Consider the following 7,684-nt stretch of genomic DNA (forward strand, 5'->3'; position numbering starts at 1 on the left):
AGATTTGATTGAATGGACTGCACTCCGCCATAACTACGGTGAAGGACACCGGCTCAAATCCTTTGTTTGGAGCCAATCGATAATTTCATGCAGGGCCTCTATACTTTCTGTTAATAAAATACTATGCTGACCTCACACTCCAGTAATTTCAGATCATTGAGCTCAGTAATACATCAAAGAATGTCTTCCAATTCATGAAAACAAATAGATAATCTGCATATCGGATTAAAAGCTTGACGCATTTCAATTGCAAGGCCCATTACTTATACACCAACAACAACATAGGCCTACAAGTGTATATAATGTAGCATGTGCACACATTAATATCATGTTGTGGATGTTGAATCAAGCTGCAGTGCCTACCCATTCCCAAATAAATGCAGTGACCAACCGGTGTTCACTCATGATTGACGTACTGATCATTATGTATGATTTAAACTCATAGGTTTTGGCAATTTGGGAGGAGTGGGTTCAAAATGACCCCATAGGATTATACTGGGGTAAAAATTTCAAATTGCTCAAATACCCCTTTCAAATATATCAAATTATTTAAATAAATAAATGAATGAATGAATGAATGAATGAATGAATGAATGAATGAATGAATGAATGAATGAATGAATGAATGAATGAATGAATGAATGAATGAATGAATGAATAAATGAAAAAAAAATTGAACAAATTGTAGCGTAGCATTAAAATCATAATAACCATTGCTGGCAGGCGGATTCGAACCAACGATATTGACATTACCAGTCTGATGCTCTAACACGGAGCTATGCCATCATCTAGTAATGAGGGTCGAGTTTTTAGCATATACAGTGTTTGTCTGTGAAAATGCCGCCTTGTGAAATAAATCAATATAAAGTCTCAATTTTTAATTTAAATTTATTTGATAATTTTCTAACCTATATTTTCTTTAGAGCAGGGACAAATATTTCCCCTTTTATCCAATTTGGCCGCTAAATAAGAATCTACTTCTTTTATTACTGATTTAATTCCGCGATTTGTTCCATTCAGCAATATCAAAGATTAATGTCAAGCATCTCACGACAGATATTTAGTTGGCTTAGTGGTTTTGCACAGTGCTTTTTAACGGGAGGTACCGAGATCGATTCCACCTCTGCCTGCAATTTTTTTTCAAGACTGGGAAATAATAACCTGACATTCGCCGCTGACATTCGTACTGCAGAAGCGGAGTTGTAACTTGTTAAACTTTGCTCCTTCCGTAAAAGGGTAAATTATTTTGGCACTACATTATTTCTTTTTTTCCACATTGCTGGTAGGCCCCTATTAAATATCAAATGGTCATAATTGGCGGTCACTTCAAATCATCGCCAACTGAGCGAGGTTCAGGAATGTACTCTCATTGTTAATTGTTGGTTAATCCACCACTTGAACAGGACTTAACCAAAGCAAACCAAGACTTATGCTTTTTTACGAATGCTATACATAAGTATAAGCTTATTATCCTCTTCAACAATAGGATTAAAGATTGGTGCTTGACTGGAATTACGTGCTAGTGTCATTGGTTATTGTTAAAAGGCAATAAGGTGTGTAATTGCAATATATCCTCTGAATAGGAAAGACTCTCTACATCGAACCATGGATGCTGGTGGTTGAATTAAGCCCGATCCTGACTCACTTCGCGGCGGTATGCGATGCTTTTCAAACATCTCAGCATCCCGCGATGAAATTAAAATGTACAGGTGGAGTCAGTATCGGGCTTTAAAATAAAACCAATTGAAAATGATGCGCTTGAGAATTCAACAATATAAATAATGGTAGCTCTATTATAATACACATTAATGATAAAATTCCAAAATATAATACGTTTTCTGTCTTTGCTTGTCACGTGGTAGCGATTATATTTTTAAATAAGTTTCAAATGAATAACAACAAGACTTAGTGGCCGAGTGGTCTAAGGCGCTATAGGCTCATAAGAGTACTAAGCGTTGCGCCGTGAGTTCGAACCCCGCCTCTGCCAAACTTTAAAAGAAGTAAATTAAAATTTGACTTTTTTTAATTTCATATTTGGGAAATGTGACTGGGAGAATTTATGTATGGTGTGGAGTGGTGTGATAGGGCATGTACTTTAACTGGCCGGCGCGGTCTTTATTGGGCGTTTTATCGGCAGTCAACGAGTAATGAGGCACTGATGTCACTCCCTTGCCAAGAAGAAAAATAGTAATTAGTATACAATATGTACAGAAGAAAGCAGATGGTGATCAATCCAGGTAACTGACTGTACAATATGTACAGTAGAAAGCATCGTGTGAATTATGTGATCATTCTATGGGTTACTATATACAATATGTACATTATACATTTTTTCTCCCTGATCTGACAGTGACGTCAGTGTGCATTTTAGCCACAGCTTTGTGTTCGCTCAAAGCGCTGGCGTACTCATACAAGCACTTACAGACGCCGCATGGATGTGTGAGCGAAATAACTGTCACAATGCATTGACATCGCTGCCACATCAGGGTGAAAATGGAATAGAAAGCATGTTGTTACGTGATCATTCCATGGGTTACTGATACAACAAAGCATGTTGTGATGTACATTTATCTTAGAAATTATGCCAGCTGTAAACAAGGCCAAATTTCCAAGTCATCTTGCCGAATTGCTCGGCATATTACATTAATTTGCCAATAATTATGAATTTTATATTATGAATATTTATATTGTGCAATTTTTTTCCTATTTCCTATCATTCCATGAATGCCATAATTTGTCGGTCGCAACACATAGTGGCGTATGTGAAGAACAAAATATGTTTCTGAGAAAAACATTTTTGAAGGATATATTACAAATAACGGAGTTGATACTCCACACTGTTATTGCTCAGTGGCCCAATTCCATTTGAAATCAAAGTTTAAGGTTCGAACTATTAAGGGTAGAGTAATGGGAGAGAACACCAACCTTTTCGAGCATCATTATTTTTGAATTGTATGTCCAAAGTATATAAAACTATACATTTTTGTGACGTCAGATTTTGTGACGTCAAAGGTTTACCTTTTGCTCGCATATTTTTTGAGTTATCTTGTCACAAAAATCGTACAATATTGTTAAAAATGAACTCTGAGAAATCGATGTTTTAGTAAAAAAATGTCAAAATTATGCACAAAACGTCCTTATATTTTAAAACGGCAAGACTTTCACGCTTGTAAAAGCTGTATCTGGTGTATGGTCTAAATATGCATCTTTTTGCACCAATGAATCTATAATGTCTGATTTTAGTGCGCCTAAATCCAAAATAATAAAAAAATCTAAGTGGCTTTTTTACTGCAAATTTTTGTTTTGTTTACATCACATTTGCTGGCGTTAACAACATACCGAATGCACCTTGATTGCGTTGGACATACGTGCAGAGTTGCGCCACGTCACGCGACGCGAATCGCGCGCGTAATCACAATATTTCGCATTCGCGCATTGCCGACTCATTATTTCCCACCAATTTACTAAGCTGTCTTGAGCCATGTGACTTTTTAGAGTTGAAAAGAGTGAAATAAATCAAGCAAAAATACAAGTAAATATTAGGTAGTTGTATTTTTATCAGTTTCAAGTGAAAGAATACATCTTAGTGTTGATAAATATCAAGAAATCTCAAATTCGGGTGTGGACGAATGTGTCTCCCCTTACTCTGGCCTTAAACTGCATCTTTGATAGTTAAAAAGGAATAACTATTATAGGATATAGGTAGCTCTAAACCTATGCGAAACAGAAAATTTGGAAAAATCACTCTACACCGCTGTGTGTTGCGACCGGAAAATTGATAGTCTCTACACACAAGTTTACTGCATTTTGAAGATTGAAGTGCAAGGCAAAGTCCTCGCATATTCAAGCTATGTGATGTAATTTTCATCAAAGTCACAAATATTGTAACTTGTCATAGGCAGGTTGTTTTCAGGCCTTACATTGTCCATCCCTTTTGATATGAAAGCCTGAAAATATGTGCATTTGGTTGAAAATGTGTGAATAATAACTCGAACCCAAGGCACATTTTGGCTAGGAAAATCCAAACAATTCACCTTTCAACCCTTCTAATTCACAGGGTCAATGAAAAATGTGGGCTTTCAACTTGATACCGTTTTGATGCCGAGAACAAGTGGGAATATTATATTGAAATGAGATTTCACTGGGCCAAAAATAATGATATTATGACCTCTGAGTAAGCGCACACAATAACCATTCATATATATATATAAGGCCTCTAAATTGATAGGTTCAGTCCTGAAACAAAGGGTGGGCTTATACCCAGGGATGGGCTAGCATATGAATTTTAAGGGGTAAGGTAATTAGTCTATGATATAATGCACTACTGTAAAACCCCGTCAACAAGCATATATAGTATTTTTTATAAAAGTTTAATTAATTCGAAGCAAGCTTTAATATACCAATAGATCGGTCTTAAAATAATACTTGTTTGTATATGCTTGGATCCGTAATTTATTTGCTCAAACTCCATAATGGAGACTGGATTAATGTAGCTTTCATCAGAAGCACACTATATGCTTGTAGACGGGGTTTTACGGTATTCAAGTACTTCCCCCTATCCCAGGAAATGTGCGACACTGGTGAGGATTGTAAGCTGGGATTACATATTAACAGGTTGGTGCACCCCAATGGGTGGGGGCGTGTAGCGTTTTGCAATACAAGTCCAGTCATATCCCCAAATTCGCAGGAATGGGGGAAGTACTTAAATAGATTGAGGATCTTCACACCAGGTCTCTAGACCTGATGGGGTCATTTGAATATAAAAGTGCTACAATGTACTTAAAATAGACTCTATAAATTTGTGTAACTGAATTCAATTGGCTATCCTAATTGGCATAATTATCATTTTTTGAATCATGTATGGTAAAAAAGAAACCCGAAATGTCATCTTGGCCGAAAATTGGAGTTCTAAATTGGGAAAAATGTCAACAATGCTGCATTTTTATGCTCAAAATCAAACCCTTTCATTGTTATTAATGTGGGTGAGAAGCACTTTTATATTTGATCATGTTTGAAATGACACCCTTTCTGACATGACATGAGCAAATGCTACATTTGTCATTTTAAAATGATACTCTTTATGATTAATCGAATGAGTCACATTATGCCAGGTGAAGTGGCAATATGGAAGGAACAAATTAATTCACCAAAAGAAAGAAATAGAATAGAAATGTTTTATAATTGTTGTAATAAGTGTTAGTTTCTTCAAGAAATTGCCTGTTATGAAAGCGTAATAATTTTGTGCATAGTATATACTGTATAAGTGAAATACCCAGTAGGTACTTGACTAAAAATTGCAACTTGGAAGTTTTTTATGTAAAGGTAAGACATTGTGGTTACCATTCATGAATGTTATACTGATACCAGTATGTAATTGGCCTGGTGTAAATTTGTGACTCTGTTGACATTGAAATCAACAAAAACTACATATCTTGCTTGTTAGGTTCCAAACAAGTGTAAAAGTTTGATTTTACACTGTAAATCATAAAGGCAATTTTTACATGTAAATGCAACAACTTAAAGTAAATTTCATAATTTTACAGAGTTGCAGGTATGCGATGGTGATCATCCAGTGTATAAAAGAGGCAATGCTGCGGCCCGCTCAATGACCAATGTGTCAACGGTCTTGTTTCATAGATTGTTGATCAGCCAATCAGCATGCTTATTTATCACTTCCTCGTTCACACTGAAAAATTACGGAAATTTACTTTACATATGATTCAATCTTACTATTATTATTTGTGTAAAATGAAAACAATTTACAAGTATGTTGAGCATTCATAGTGGCATGTTTTTAGGGTAAGCAGACACAAATAAGATGACATGACACAGTTTCCATCCTGAAGTGCTGATGCATTTTTGGGAAATTCAATGTAGAACATACACTGTATAAAGTTTTAAAAAAAGGTTTTGTGACAGAAGGGTGAAAATAATGCATTTCATAAAGTGGGATCTTTCACTCTGCACTTTTACCTTCTTGTTTAAATCAGTTGGATTGGAAATAAGCATAAAGTTGGGAATGCAGTTGCTCCAGCCATCAGCAACGATGCAGTAAATGTTGACTTGTATTGAAAAACCAATGGTGTTGCTACAGGAAGTCAGTTTGACTGAAATTCCTCCCTGCAACACAATATGGGTATTGCATGATGAAGGAAATGGATTAACCTCTGAGTGGTATAGAAGTATCAATTGTTATGGTAAATGCCTATTACCCTGTGTGAAGGAATTTCGGTCAAATTGTCTTCCGGTATAGAAACCCAGGATCCATGGATAGACATGATATATACATGTACATTTACAGTTACTATGTGGAAGTGAATAAATTGTGAGCTTGTCATGTCATCGCACATTCCATTTATAGACCACTTGAAATGTGACATCATTGTCCGGCAGTATGCGTGCAAATTATGGCAATTACCATTGTTCTTTGCCCTGCAGTGTGCATAGGCATCTTAGTTTGCTCAGGGCATATGCATTTTAAATCGCCCACCACATTTCATATAGTACAAGAAAGCCATTGTAGCGGTTCATTCAAGCATAACGAGAGGCCAGTCCCTCGCCTTTGTTAATAAACAATGTCAAGTGGTCTATACATTCATATCTTAATTAAACATTATTGTGCAGTGTTGAAATGACCTACAGATTATTTGACAGTGCCATAAGTGCAAAACAGGGTATACTGTGTTATTGGTAGAGATATGAAAGGAGATACTTGCATTTACAAAATTGTAAGCCAATTTTCTTCTCAATATGAATTATATTTTCATGAAGTCAGATAAAATATGAAATATGTTGACTGCACACAAGTGTGTTTTTTTCATTTTGTTGGCTAAATTTCAATTACCTTTCAAAGCTTTTAAAGCAGACAGGTGTGTATGATATGGCTGGTATCATACAAATAATTAATTACTGAATAATATTGACCATGCACTTCTACCATCTCTTCCATGAGTTCAAAACCACCTCTTTTATCCTCTGTGCCTTTTGTAATCTAGTGAATGAACTTATTAACATTGAATGTCACATGTTGTACCAAACTTAAAATATAGGTGTATTCTGCTTTTTTGCACATGATTATTATGTCAAGGCTTTGGTACCAGTATTACACACACTGTGTGTTCTAAGCGTGTTCTTGCAGAGTTTCATGCAAGTGCAGGAAACCAAATATACCAACTTGTACAATGTAGTGGTCAGTACTTGAAAGCGGAAATCTTCAGCCTGGCAATTTCAACCTTTCAGTTCAATTTTAAATCATATCCTCATCATTTCTGTGGGTCCATACCAAAGAGATCAGATCCAAAAAGAATTGACTTCAAATTGTCACATGGATGCATAAAGCTAGGGTAAATCACCATATTGATTTTCACAGACCAAAACATGTACTTTCTGCATTTATTGGCAAAACTCAAATAGTGTCTTTAACTTAAGCGTGAGCATTACAAAGGTTTACCACATAGCACTTAAAGTTAATTTTTAATTTCTTCTGTGGTCTGGGCTGTGTGCCGAGCATAAACACAAAAGTGGTAAACAATCACACTCACTGGTCTGATTGGCTGATCAATGGTCTTGACATCAAGAAGTTTGACCCATTGGTCGTAGCGCGTAGAAAGGGGAGGAGACTTCGCCACTTCTATGTGATCGCTGATCACCAGCGCGAATCTGGACCATGGAAGATACAAAATTA

The sequence above is a fragment of the Amphiura filiformis genome, chromosome 8 (genome assembly GCF_039555335.1).
Source record: "Amphiura filiformis chromosome 8, Afil_fr2py, whole genome shotgun sequence".
NCBI lineage: Eukaryota > Metazoa > Echinodermata > Ophiuroidea > Amphilepidida > Amphiuridae > Amphiura > Amphiura filiformis.